The sequence below is a fragment of the Pseudophryne corroboree genome, chromosome 7, assembly GCF_028390025.1.
Source record: "Pseudophryne corroboree isolate aPseCor3 chromosome 7, aPseCor3.hap2, whole genome shotgun sequence".
Classification (NCBI taxonomy): Eukaryota; Metazoa; Chordata; class Amphibia; order Anura; family Myobatrachidae; genus Pseudophryne; species Pseudophryne corroboree.
The window spans coordinates 37,042,924-37,058,383 of NC_086450.1; the positions used below are offsets into that span (position 1 = coordinate 37,042,924).

Genomic DNA, 15,460 nt, shown 5'->3' on the forward strand with positions numbered 1-15,460 from the left:
CATTCCTTTGCATATACAGCGGGTGCACCTGCACGAGAAGGCATCGGGCATTATTCTGTTTAAAGATTGGAGTGCCGAATACGAGGACGTCTATATATATATATATATATATATATACACACACACACACACACACACACACACACACACACACACACACACACACACACACAGTCTATAGCACAACAGGAGCCGCAGTGTTTATTCCTGAGCTCAGTTCTACATACGTTCAGCAGCTAATGCAGCATTATATCGACACCCAGATAAGAATGTTATAATATTTACATGGAATTTGATGGCAGATTAGAAACCATTGTTCAGGCCACCCAGTACTTCTGTATTCTCACCAGATCCCTGGATTCAGTATAACCCCAGTGTTATCCTGAGGATCTGTGGACCCCCCCCAGTTATATATACAGTTATGTCCTGACACACCAAGCCTCAATACGCCATACAGTGCAAGAGGCCGCTCTGAGCAGTGTAGCATAGCCACGTTTTCTTTAAATCTCCAACTTATTCACATTACATCGGAGTTGTCTGTAGTTATGTAGGAGATTAGAATCTCTCTCCAACTTTAGCTTTTTCCCCATATATGGCCTGATTCTGAGTGCGGAAGCTATATACGGCGCTTTATGCTAATTAGAATATCCATGCGGCTTTATAGCCTGCAAAAACGCTGTCATACTGTCGATATTTCTGGCTGTGCGTTCTCAAGGCAGCCACCCAGCGGACATCTAGAATTGATAATTTCACAGACTTGAGAGAACCAAGGGGCGCGCGGAGACTCCGTCAAATTGCGTAGGCATACGTATGCATTGTGCGGCGCACACACAGTTTGCTAACAGTCACTAGGTGCGTCCGCATTTAGTCTGGCGTCCGACTCAGATACCAACCCATAATGTATATACAGTAGATCCCTATAGCAATCTGCTTATATACTGTATGTTACAAAAAATATATATATCTCTGTACCGGCCCAAAAACCCCCCACGGTAGAAAGCACTCGGAGGGAAAAAAAATATCAAAACTTTTACTGCCGCAACGGATGCGAAAGTTTAAAAACATGTCATGGAATCTGCAGACACCTCTGGCAATGAAGGGGTTAAAGGCCGGAAGGGCGACGCACCGAGCTTTCGGCTAGGGTGCGTGCAGGTAGCTGTAGAGAACGGAAAGAGGAGTACGTTTACTAGTTCTTTATTTTTGCCCAGGTTAGGTGGAGGCTTAGCTGGCACCGAGAGCGAGGCATTGCTACTGATAACGAACAATGTAATCCCCCAGCCCTCCCTGGTGCACCTGCCCCGGCCGGCTATTCACACTGCAGGCTGTTGGCCTTGAAGAAATGGAAGATTATTTTATTTCTGTAGTTGGTGTTTTTATCTTCAGTGCGCAGCGCAGATGGCGTGTGGGAAAACAAGAAAAACATCTCGCTGCCAAATAGAGGAAAAAAAGAGATATCTTGTAAATAACTCTGTGCGTCTGAAAAGTGTATTTGTTACCTGTTTGCTTCAATCTTACCCTTTTCTCCGAATTGCCCAGATAGCAGAATAGACATCACAACCCTGTCATCATATCTGTTATCGTTGTTGTTTTTCTTTGTAGTAACCAGTATTATTGCTTTGCTTTATAACAGGTGACACAAAGTCAAGTGTGACAATAATGAAATAAATTGGGGGGGGTTGATGCGGTCATGTGACCGGCTCTCGGGATCCCGACGGTCACCGTGCCGACGCCGGAATCCAGAGCGATCAAAATGCCGGCTGTCAGAATGCTTACCCACAGGGTCTATTCCCACGACACTCTTTTTAAATGATATGTAATTAAAAGCACAACACAGATAAATACAATAGTTTTTTTGGCTTTTACTATATGCATACTTTCATTTGTCAATTTTAGAAGGATTTTCCCTCCTTCCCATATCCTCTGTAGTTTACATCTGTATTGCTAATGAGATTGCATGTCAGGATTTACGAGTGTATATATGTGGGTAATATATGGTCACAAAGTCTCGCACACCTCACTTTGACTTACACATTAAGGAAAGGGGGGGGGGATTCAATTGAGGGTGAACAGAATTAACAGAATTGCCCGGCCGAACACTTTTATGGTAGAGGAATCTCTCTCGAATGTGTTCGCTACCCCATAGGGTGGTGAGCACTTTTGAGCAAATCGGCCGGACGAAGGGTGCAAGTCAGCTTGCCGTTGCCGTGCCATTAAAATGCCTTTTTACATAAAAGTACAATTTTGGGTGTTGTTGGAGTAGGATGTCGTAAATGTGTTTTCATAGAGAAAAAGGGACATGGCACAGCTCATAACTTTCCTTTTGCACAGATTTTTGTAGAGCAATGCAAAAATTAGGTTTCGATTTGCAAGGAAAGATTATTGGGATTGGGTGTAAGGGTTTAAATAATACATCCCTTGCTCAGAAGAGGGGGTTGGGGGTTCTCGCCTCTTTTTCTTCTTTCTTTTGTTATTCTCCATAAAGGACTTGGTTTTGCACAAGGCCAGAGCTGGCGGTGACCAGGTCATGTCATATTTTTATTGGCATACATTTTGCACCTGCTTATTGCGCTTTGGCAGCAAAGAGCTTTTCAAGATGCATCCTGGAAGCTGTAATAAAAAATCTTCACGCATTTCACAAATTAACATGTGCAACAATGATAAATATTAAATGAAGCATTTAGGTGCTAATTCAGACCTGATTGCTGCTGTGCGTTTTCGCATAGCGGGCGATCAGGTCTGAACAGCGCATGTGCCGCGGTGCGCCGGCGCATGCCAGACAGCCGACGGCCATCTCGGCCCTGCGATGGCCTCTGCCTGATTCACAGGTAGAGGCGGTCGCTGGGCGGTCTGGCGGCGCTTGGCCACCGTTTTGGGGGCGTGGCTGTGCAGGGGGCGGGCCACAGCGGCTGTGTGACATTACACCAGGACCGAGGAAGCGACGAGCAGCTCCCTACCAGCTCACAGGAGCTGCGCTGGCAGGGAGCTACTCCTCAGGTACAAAAGCATCGCCGTCCTGCGATGCTCTTGTACCTGTGCGGCAGGGGGAGAGCCAGACATGCGGGGCGGACTAGCCCTGTGCTGGGCGTCCCGCCGCATGTCTGTGAAACTGATCGTATGCACGGCTACGATCAGGTCTGAATTAGGCAATTGGTGAGGCAAGATTCATCAATATCTTAGAAGACAAAACGTATGCAATAGGAAGGGTGGTTCTAAATAGTTTTCTTCTTCAAGCAGGATGGATGTGACGTTTTCTTTCTAGCGCACCCCCCTAAGTTTGGATTCTCGCTGTGTGTTTGCGTCCGTGTAAGAGTTAATATCTTTGCTGAGCTTACTAATAGATAACAGCAAGTCATATTACCAGTATTATCACTGCCGTGGGATGTGCTGCAAGAAGGCAAAGTGATGATTAATATTCTGTCTGCAGTAATTACAGCAGCTGTAACTGTGCTAATATTAGTAGTGACAACCATGTGAAAACAGGGAGGTTATCGGTGTTCTGCAAGCTGTAAACTCAGATATACACTATACCGTATTCGGTCTATAGGTCGACAGTGTCTAGGTCGACCACTATTGGTCGACAGTAACTAGGTCGACAGGGTTTCTAGGTCAAATGGTCGGCATGAGTTTTTCGCATATTTCTTTTCTTTTTTTGGAACTTTTTCATACTTTACGATCCACGTAGACTACGATTGGGAATGGCAGCCTTGCCCAAAGCTTGGCGAGCGGACACGGTGCACTTAATGGGGTTACTGGTTACTGTACAGCAAAAACGACACCAATTTTTATTTAAAAAAAATCATGTCGACATTTTTACCTGTCGACCTAGAGACCCTGTCGACCTAGAATCCCTGCCGACCTAGTTACTGTCGATCTAAGTGTGATCGACCTTCCATTCCACACTCCACTATACGGGGGATGATTTTTCACATGGCGTACTGCCTGCTACTTGCAACCCCTGTCTTCAGTAGTAGCTGTCCCTAGTGACCCATGGCAACCTACCTCCTCTCCTCCGCATACTTTCTAGTATAGCCAGGCACCACTATGTTTCTTTACCAGAGGTATCTGATGTTACACACTTGTTTTTATATGGTGCTCATAGTGCTTTTATATTGCTTTCAGTTAGAGTTCCTAAATGGAATCTGCAACTAATGTCTTTTATGAGAAAGCGTCTTCTTCAAGACTTCTGCTACAAGCCTGCCATTTACACAGTCCTCGGGGATTCAATATTTCTATAGGACCTGAAGGGAAAGGAGCTCAATAAGATCCCATGGTCTTACGGGAACTATGGACCAAACCTCACAGTAACCTCCAAAGCCCAGGCTCTGTACACAGGGCTGCACATAGGGGGTCATTCCGAGTTGATCGCTAGCTGAATTTGTTCGCAGCACTGCGATCAGTCTAAAAAATGGCAGTTATGCGTATGCGGCACACGTGCGACGTACGGGCACAACGAACGATGTAGTTTCACACAGGGTCTAGCAATGCATTTCAGTTGCACTGCTTGCCGCAGAGTAATTGACATGAAGTGGGCTTTTCTGGGTGGCAACTGACCGTTTTCAGGGAGTGTGCGGAAAAACGGTTTGTGACGTCAAATCCGGAATTGAATAGTCTGAAGTGACTGCAAGCGCTAAGTAGGTTTTGAGCTACTCAGAAACTACACAAATTTTTTTTGCAGGCGCTCTGCGATTCAACCATTCACACTTCTGCTAAGCTAAAATATACGCTCCCAGTGGGCGGCGGCATAGCGTTTGCACGGCTGCTAAAACTAGCTAGCGAGCGATCATCTTGGAAGGACCCCCATAGCCCTATCTGTCAGAGACCCTCTTAGGCAGTGTTGGACTCTATAACAATTCTCTGTGTACGTCTGGTCGTCTACTGGAGGAGAGCTGTTAGTTGCTGGAAACATTTCAGAATACTTTATTTCTGACATCTTGGGCACGGAATCCCACCCAGAGGCTCCACTGTGTACAATTAATTAAATATAAATGTTTTCAATGGTTAGACCGGATTTCCCATTGCAGTAACACATATGACAAACCTTTTGTGATTGCCACAGTTAGATTGAGACTTCATCAGTCTGCAGCTGTTCTGTAACCTCCTGGGAAGTGATCATACAAATATCCACTGTGTTATTCTTCACAAGGTAGCACTGGTCGTTTGTCTGCTCGCGGGGATGCGGTCAATTTACCTACAATCAAAATACCGACAACCATTGACCGACGGTCAGAATCCTGACATGGTCAAAATACTGACATTTAAAATACCAATGAGGTCATAAAACTCGCATTTAAAATGTCGACAGGTCAAAAAGTCGACACGAGTTTTTCATGAATTTTTTATTGAAGCCGACTTGTTCATACTTTACCATCCCAGTGGACCTGGAGGGGGAATTTAATATACGAGGGGAGGCGGTGCACTTATACGGTGTCCATGTTGACCTATATCGACACACAAACAAAAAAACCAATGAAAAACTCTTGTCAACTTTTTGACCTGTCGACATTTTAAATGTCGGTGTTTTGACCTTGTTGGGATTTTGACTTTGTTGGGATTTTGACCGTTGGTCAATTTGATGTCGGGATTTTGTCCATCTGGATTTTGATTGTAGATATTTCATACTGATCCCTGCTCAAGATTATAATGGCAGTTTAGATTCCAAAGTAGTACAGGCGTACCAAGCATATCTCCTTTATTCTGTATAGCTTGTGGTTCCCACTAGACCACCTCCATCTCTCATCCTGTGGTGGGAAAAGCCTTGCGCACTGTTGGCATGTAGGCGCGGAACCCACGCCGCCGCTTAGCACTGCAGAGTGGGTTCTGATTCTCATCGGTACCAGCAGTCAGGATAGAAGTCCTTATGCCGGGATGGAGGGACCGTTATATAATTTATTACCAGTTATGTATATAGCGTACAGATTTCACAGCATTTTACAGAGAATACGTCACATCAGTTCCTGCCCCAGTAGAGCTTACAATCTATATTACCTACCACATGCACATCTACAGACCAGGGAAGTGGTTCTCAAACTGTGTGCTGTGGCACCCTGGGGGAACACTTGCATGGGTGCCTTGGATTGGTGGTCCAGGACCAATTCAATTTATTTATGGTCATTGTTTTAGGCAAAACCAGTGCTGGTGGCTACCAATCATAAAATATGTGGACAAATAGAAGCAAATCTTGTCCCTCACCACGTAACTGGACCCAGGGATGACATATAAACACAATTTACTTAATTTAATATTTTTTTTCTCTAAATTTCTACGAAAGAAACTTTTGGCCTAGGGGTGCCGTGAGAAAAATTCTGATACTTTAGGGTGCTGTGATTTAAAAAAGTTTGAGAACCACTGGACTAGGGTACAATTTGTATTAGAAGCCAAGTAACGTACCAGTTATGTTTTTAGATTCTGGGAGGAAGCAGGAGCAACTGGGGCTTTATTTATTATTGTTCATTTTGGGATTTATTTTTATGAATCTTAAAAATCAACTGAAATCGATTTCTATTGAAACTGAAAAATGAAAAATCACTTAAAAAAATCCATTATTTACTAAAATTGAACCTCAAATCCCCAGCAAAATCGAACAGAACTTCCTCATTGCTTCCTGATGATTACTGATGATTTTTTTTGTTCAATTTACAGTTGAAATAGTTGACAAAAAGCTTTAGCCCTAATTTGCTTTCCTGCCCGCCCTCCACTTTCTGTGCACACATACAGTAGTCAGTTGTTGCTTAAAAAAAACATGCCTGCTCCCTGTTTTTTGCATAATTGAGGGCAGTGGTTTATCTAATGTGCGATTATGCAATAGATGGCAGCAGAGCACAATGTCCAACATTTTTGCAAAATTATATAATAATATGCCTTTTGAATAAATGTAAAAAACAAAACAAAGATCCATTCTATCATGGATTAGGTGGCTATATATACCTTTTTATACTTATTGGATTTGACAATGGAGCCAGAAGCCAAGAGCAACAGACAAAGCCTAAATAACCTTTTTTGGTAGAAGGGGAACAAATTAGAACAATATAGTAACATTTAGCTGCTTTATTAGCACATGCTGGTATCTTACACAACAACCATCCCTCTGGCATTTGTCCCACAAGTTTTTTTTCAGACAGGAATGAATTGATGAGGATGTAGGAATCATGGGTTGAATCAGGATAGCCAGTTACTTCACTCATGATTTTAAATTTCTATATATTTTCCAGCCCAATATTGTGCTCTGGTGCTATCTATTGCACATTAATGGAATAAGTTTAATGTCTATAAGTATAAATATGTGCACTATTCAGCTCATTAAGCTGCTGATGGTGCTGTGATTGATCCTCCAGAGTTATCTCAGTCAGGTGGTGATTTGCAGTAGGTTCACAACATACCATAACCTTAGGCATCCATTATTACTACTTCCACACTGCCCTACATGCTTATGGATACTTTAAGTCAGGCATGTCCAAACTGCGGCCCTCCAGCTGTTGAGAGACTACATATCCCAGCATGCCCTGACACAGTTTTGCTGTCAGAGAATGCTAAAGCTGTGTCAGAGCATGCTGGGATGTGTAGTTTCTCAACAGCTGGAGGGCCGCAGTTTGGGCATGCCTGCTTTAAGTCATCACTATCATAATTTGAGGTTCTATTTGGAGTTCAATTTCTAATCAAACTTTAGTAAATGATGGGATTTCATGTTGGCCTATGGGAAAACATCGGTGATTTTCAGAAATTCGATTTCTAGTAGGATGTGAGTTGAATCTGCCTTTAGAATCGTTTTTGACATTCAATTTGATCTTATTAGTAAATCTGTTCAACCCAGATCTAATGGAAATCGAATTGAAACAGAATGACAAATCCCTTGAATCACCAAAATCGTACTTTCCTGGAGGAAATGCACGGAAGATTGGAGAGAACATACAAACTCTACACACATAGGTTCTTGGTCAGGAATTGAACTTGTGACCTCGGGGCTGTGAGACATTCATGCTACACCAACCATATGAACAATTCTGTGGTCTATAAAGCATGATAGTTGGGAGGTATGACTTGTACCTCATGCCTCAAGCTAGAGAATTTGACTCAGCATCATTAATACCAGCTACCTCCATTTGTCGGATGAAGGCTCTGTTTAGTAACACTCCTGCAGTATGTCACTGTCCGTACCCAATTGCTTGTGGATGTAATAAAACTAAATTGTTTGGTTTTGTTTCTGTTAAAGAAGTATGTATACATATTCATGCAAGCCCAACAGAAATAATTGCATTATTGCCCCAGTTTGTGTGGATTTCTCTGGTAGTAAAAATAGTATCAAGGCGATGTGAAGCACTTACTGCACAAGAGGGGATAAATGTAAAATGCATTTGGCAACGCGCAACTGCTGGTTAACTCCTCTGAAGCTGGAATATACCAAATACATTGTAGGCACCTTGAACAGGGAGAGTAGATTTGCGTTAGCAGGTTGCAGACGTTCTGAGATAATTAAGTTGGAGGTGACAGTTTACTGTAAGGAGCTGTCAGGCAGATGTCACTTTTATTCTTCTAATTTGCTAACGGCTTATTGTAAAGTAACTCCGTTTTCCACTGCGCTGCGGGTTAAGGGGGTCATTCCTTCCTGACCGCACGCTGCCATTTTTCGCAGCGCTGCAATCAGGTCACTTCTGCGCATGCGTATGCACCGCAATGCGCAGGCGCGTCGTACGGGTACAAAGTGGATCGTTGCTGAGCGATGGATTTAGCGAAGAATCCATTCGCACAGCCGATCGCAAGGGGATTGACAGGAAGAAGGCTTTATGGGTGTCAACTGACAGTTTTCAGTGAGTGTTTGGAAAAACGCAGGCGTGTCCAGGCGTTTGCAGGGCGGCTGTTTGACGTCAATTCCGGGACCGGACAGGCTGAAGTGATCGCAAGGACTGAGTAAGTTCAGACCTACTCAGAAGCTGCACAAAATGTTTTTGCAGAGCTCGGCTGCACAGGCGTACGCACACTTGCAAAGCGAAAATACCCTCTCCTGTAGGCGGCGACAATCTGATCACAGCGCTGCAAAAAGTAGCTGACATGCAATCACATTTAGGGGCGCGTCTGTGTCTGCGTCTTCTGCTCGCGCACATCTGCGCCTTTATGTAATTGGCGTCCTGATGTACAGCCGTGCATCCAAATTAGCAAGGACTGAGATGCCCACTTTTACAATTAGACCGTTATATCATAATTGTAACACAGTTTATGAAATATGTAGCCAATCTGTTGCTTATAGTTCCCTTTTAGATAACGCTTGTGTTTGTATACATTGTGTGCGTCTGGGTGTAGCTGTTGCTGTTGATGGATTGGATATTAGTCATAGTTATACCGTAACGTTGCTGATGGAAGTTTGGTGCTCCAGTAAACACGTATGTGAATGATCACACCTGACTAACAAGCTTGAGTTGTTAACTGATTATTGTATCGGCCACAATGAATTATTTCTGTTTACTAATAGAGAGAACAGAACTGTATTCCGTGCCAAGAGGAGAGAGCAGCCGGGCTATTCACACAAATTCTCCTATGTTTGTAGCACAGTCGTCTAGACCAGAGGTGTGTAGGGAGTAGGCTGCCTCTGCTTTGGTGGCAGCGTGGTCAGATTAAACATACTGTAGAATAAAACAAAGGATTGGGTTCACTTTTAAGACAACAACCTTTTCCCCCGAATGCACCGTTCTCTACAGAGCTTATTTGACCAGTACATGAAAAGGCTCCATTTAGACCAGTACATACTGTAATACAGAGCCCATTTCATGTGCCCTCATTAATGGTTCTCAAGTGAGACCATCATGTTTTGTCGGGTATGGGTCAACTTAGGTCGACATGTACTAGGTCGATTGGTGAAAAGGTCGACATGAGTTTTTTTTCTTTTTTTGGCGTCGTCTTCTTCGTAAAGTGACGGGGAACCCCAGTTAGTGCACCGTGTCCCCTTGCATGGCTCGCTTGGCTCGCCATGCTTCGGGCTAGGTTACCGTTCCAATCGTAGTCCACGTGGATCGTCAAGTATGGAAAAATCCAAAAAATTTAAGAAAAAAATGTGAAAAACTCACGTCGACATTTTAACCTGTCGACCTAGTACATGTCAACCTAATGACCATGTTGACCTTCAGTGGTCGACCTAATGACTGTCGACCTAAGCTGTGTCGACCTAACGACCGTATCCTGTTTTTGTCATACATGCACATAAAAATCGTAAAGTTCCTGTAGACAGAGCAGAACCTCCATCTGTTTCAATTATGCTTAAGTTAAAAAATTAAAAAAGGGCCAACACAAGCGTTTTTGCTTAGGCTGGTATTTGAAAAATGATGGGAACAGATAGCGTATGGTCCTCCCAGTTTTTCCATTACCAGCACTTAGGCTTGACCAGCCGGGACTGGTGGATCATAGAGGGGAGACTGGTGGTCTAAGGTTCCACCACCATGATTTCACAAGCCCTAGTCCAGTGGCATCAGTCCTGGTTATAACAGGAGAGTGGACTACACGAAAAAAGTGCAGATCACCTCCTCTTGGGTGCGAACTGCCCTCGTGCCAATAGCAATATGGATTGTCTCCATGCCGCTGTGTTATTGATAAATTACTGTATTATTATGATTACTACCTTTTACAGGTGTAGTCTTAAGCTGGGCATACACTATACAATTATCTGGCAGATCTAGCTGCTTGGAATGAAAACCTGGTTATGGATGAGAGAAATGACAATTGACCATTTGCTCCCAAACACAGGAAAATGGCCAAAACTTGTCGCTCAGACAAATTAGTTAAATCTGTGATTTAACCAATTTGTATGAACAATTTAATAATATATAAACCACCGAACGGTGTTGTTGGTAGTCTACATGATGTTCCCCAAGCTGTTTGTTAGATCGGGTGACGTTACTGTCTCCACACTCCTGTTACACATCTTTATAACTTGTAGCGGTTGTGCTCTAATGAAAAAAACATATCTGGGAAATAGTGTCAGGTCATTCATTCTGGTTCTTCTCATTCTGCTTTTACCATGCTTCTGAAGTGTGAAATTCTACAGTGCAGCCCCAGTCTGCACAGCAAAGTGAAAGACTACCGGCTACTGCCCTGTTGTCCTGTAAAATGCCTCTTGTGACTTCCAAAAGTAGACGGAGCACAAGCTGAATAGACAGAAAGTTTATTGCATTTTGTGTCGGAATGCGGCTGCATCATATTTTTAGAAACTTGCACATGGTTTGCACGGGTTGGGTATGGAGGGGAGAGGGGGGGGGGCTGCAAGCGCAACTAAGCCCCTTGCCCCTTGCGCAGGTTGTATTCCCACTCTATGGGACGAGCGGGAATAGTCCCTGCGAGTCGGCATGCCGGGTCGAGAGGAAGGCGTCGGTATTGTGACCAGAGGTCTCCTGGCCACCGGTCACATAACTACATCCCGTTCGCACACTGTTAAGGTACCTATGAGTGATTCTAAAGACCCCCATATATCAGGGCCCTGATTCCCCGATTCTCTAATCCAACTGCACTGGTGATCATCAGCCATCGATGATTGACAATCTGTCGGGGAATTGCTTCATTTAAAAAATTATCGAATTGCTGTTCACGAACGGTTTCTTTCGGGCCGGGGGAATCAAGATTTTTAAACATGTTTAATATTCCCAATTCCACGAGCCAGACTGGCAGTTGAGGGATGGGTAAATTGCGTCAATCCGCCGCTGATATATATAGGGACCTTTACTCGTACATATCTCAGACTTTTCTTTGTGATGGCCAGATGTACATGACTCTTGTGGCATGTCATTACACACAATGCACGCCAATTTCAGACATGGGCACCTAGCGTTGGGTAGGTGTAAGTCCAATTGATAATGATGACAGAAGCTCTAGCTGCCGGTGGGCCGGGAGCAATCCCATTACAAAGATAGGTACGACTCAGAATATAGGCGTATAGTCACATGGAACTCTCCATCACTGTCGGCACTCAGAATAGCGACTGCGTTACGCGTGGCTCAGGTTCAGTACTTTGTATTAAAAACAAATGATTGACAGTGTAAGGATTTTAAGAGCAGAACGGCAGATGCACAGTATCAAAAGAGAATTATGAGTCTTTCCGCCGCATTTGGGACGGGCCAGAGTGGATGGCGAGGGATTGCCAGACAATTTGATGTCAGGTCTGCATAGTTTAGTATGATTGGTGTCCCTATCTGGTGGGAGTATTCCAATTTGTGGGAATTGTGGGAAAAATTAGAACCTTCATTAAGAGTTCATTTTCATTTGAAATGTAATCTGGTCTAATGACCACATCAGAGTCATGATACAGGTATGGCGTCCGTCGTGGCAAACGTACCTGCTCGGCGCACCAGGCCAAGTGCGACTCAGGCGTGCCCTTTTCGCACAAAATGTGCATCATATTCGCACAAATAAAACAACTACATTGCAATCTTGCACTGATCAATTTGATGTGCAACATTTGCACATCTTTGTGCGACTGAGTGTGAATCTGTGGGCGGTATTCAAATGATTTATCACGACAAATCTCCTTTCTAAAGTTATCCCCGTTAAAGCACATATCGCGCCCATAGTAATCAGGTTTAGCTGTGTAACGAGTTGGGTGCCCTCGCTACCGCAGAGGTAGCGAGCGGAAATATTTATACCATCAGCAGAAACAGAACAGGTGTGGAAGGGGGTGCAAAGAATTGAATACCGCCCTGTATATAAAGTGTTGCAATGCAGCGGATGCGGCTCTTCTTTATACCAAGTTCCATGGTGCTTCATCTGCGACTTTGTACGTGTTTAGTCTGTCATACACATTTAGTGGTGTTTCGTTGCGCATGCGAGGCAAATAAGACTCAATTTAAAAGACGTTATGCTACACCTTTCATAGCAGTACAGTCACGCAAGGCATATGTCGGATAGATGCTAGGTGCATAGCCAGATTAAGGGGGGGTCGCAGGGCATACAGTACCCTGGGACCCCCTTTGTTAGGAGGCCCCCCAGCCAGAGCACACCGACATCGCTAGCTCTCCCTCTCACGCAGTAGCAGAACCAGACAGCCAGAATGCTAGCAGGACAATATCCATTGCAGGCTTAGTATAAGGTTTTATGGGCTACCCATTGAGCTTTCCGACCAGAGAAGGGATAGGAGGGTGGAGAGAGCTGTAAGTGACACAGGGATTTCATCTTTTCCTCCCTGCCTAGGTCCTATGTAACCTGTTATCTAATGAGGGTCTAGAGAGAGAGAGAGAGAGAGACAAACATGCTGAGTCCTCCTGAGTCCTGTCCCAGTATGTAAGTAGTACAGAGGCTGCTGCTATTCTTGCATGTGACAAGATAAAATATAGATTTTTTTTTCTATGTGCATTCTAAGGTTGTCTAAGTTGTATTTGTTCCACTACAAGAAAACTTTATAAAATAGTTGTCTCTCAATTAGGTTTAGATATAAACAGTACCCAGGCATTACTCGGCTATTAGTTTAAATCTAATATACCCCATTGTATTAAATGTAAAATACACAATCCATATAGCCTAACATGACCCAGTCCTGGAGGAATAACATGCTATATTAAGTTATGATTGCAATCACCTGTGGTGAAACACCTTTCTTATCTATTAAATAGTTCAACACAGGTGACACCAATCATCTATTAAGAGGGAAGTCCAGGTAGAGAGCATTTTGTCCTTCCTGGAATGGGTCATGTTGGGGGGTATGCACAATCTAAAATACGCTTCCCCGCCTTCCACCGGGGGCCCCCTTGTCTTAAGTGCCCTGGGCACCCCCAAGGCTTAATCCGGCCCTGGCCAGGTGCATGAAAACACATCTCTACTTACAAATGAATTGGGACGTGCTGGAAATATGCTTATAAACTGCAGTGGAAGCTATTGATATGAATAACACAGAGTCACAATTTTTGAAGACAACCAACAAGAGCTGTCATACGTCTGGGACCATTGTTGAATTTGTTCCCTTAGTACAGGCCTGGCCAATCTGTGGCTCCCCAGCTGTTGTGAAACTACAAGTCCCAGCATGCTCTACCAGCTGATGTGGGGGAGGGTACGCTGGGACTTGTAGTTCCACAATAGCTGGAGAGCCACAGGTTGGCCAGGTACAGTACTTCCAGCCGAGCTAGACAAATAATGATGCAGCTGAAAATGCAAAGTAAGAGTTTAAAGAGAGACTTATTTGAACTCTGTCGTAGTATAACGAGATAATAATGCATCCTTCAGTTCTTCATCTCGTCTGTTAATGATGTAACCTACACCGTATTCAGCAGTGCCGTACAGTAGTGGTGTACATTGGATGATAGTGTTTCCCCAGGATTAGGGAAGGGCACTGAGGTGCCACGGTTGCGGGTGGCCCGGCCCCCTGACATCACTAATGGGGGCGTGTCCCAGCTGTGCCGTCACTGTGGTGCTGAACTTCTCCCAAGCTTCCCATTTAATGTGAATAGATGCTGTGCGCATGACATCTATTCACACTGTGGCAACGGCAGGCTGTTTTAGCTATAACAGCCTAGCATGAAGACTAGATAACGCAGGCATACGCACATCGCCATGAACGTCCCTTATTACAAGAGCTTATAGCTACCATTAGACAAATGTGTATTATTTGCTTAAAGTGCATGAGGCATCCAAGCACGTAAAGGGCATATGGGGATCATTCCGACCCGTTCGCACGCAGCTGTTCTTCGCCGCGGTGTGAACGGGTCGGAACTGCACATGCGCGGCGTACGCATTGTGCACGCGCGCCGTTGCGACGTCGCCGGGCAACGGCGTGCACAGCGAAAAAAGAAGACTCAGCGCTGATCGCACGAAGATTGACAGCGGAGAGGCGTTCCGGGGCGGATACTCACTGTTGGATGCCGTTTTTGGGGAGTGGTCGTCCGAACGCAGGCGTGTCCAGGCAAACGGAGGGCAGATGTCTGACGTCAAAGCCGGGAGGAACGTCACTGGATCCGTCGCACAGGGTAAGTAGCTCCAACCTTACTCCTAGATTGCTCCTAGATTGCTGAAAACTTTTTTGCTTAGCAGTGCTGCACAAGTGATCACAGCTCTACCAAGATACAAGACACTCCCCCATAGGTGGGGATTAGTTGATCGTACCAGCAGCAAAAAGTTGCTGGCTGCGATCAACTTGAAATGACCCCCATAATCCCATATCCGCTTAATTATGTATACAAATGGAGACACGAGTGTGTTATATACTCTAGCCCTTTAATCTTCCATATCTGTTTAATATGTACTTAACTTGCAATATCCGCATGTTCTGGGGATTATTAAGTGTGCAGTAACTTACAGCGACAAATCAGCAGTTGGCGTTAGATTTTTGCACTTTGCTAGACAGTTATTGGAGGCGATTCAGTTGAGAGCGGAACACCGCGGCTTCACCACCAACATTGGCGATTTATCCACGGACCTAGTAGAGGAGGACTGAAGCATTAGTGACGTTAGGACACTGGGGGTCATTCTGACCCGATCGCACGCTGCAGTTTATCGCAGCGGT

General features: G+C 44.5%; 1 protein-coding gene across 5 annotated transcripts in view; it reads left to right on the plus strand.

The window, feature by feature from the left end:
• PLCL1 (phospholipase C like 1 (inactive)) overlaps positions 1–15,460 on the plus strand; it is a 480,679-nt gene that overhangs the window by 99,103 nt on the left and 366,116 nt on the right. The window contains exon 2 of one of the 5 annotated variants that reach the window (XM_063933038.1): positions 13,159–13,248. The exons of the other annotated variants lie outside the window; for them this stretch is intronic. The gene's annotated coding sequence lies outside the window, so the exon portion shown is untranslated. The remainder of the gene's footprint in view (positions 1–13,158; positions 13,249–15,460) is intronic. 5 annotated transcript variants of the gene reach the window in all.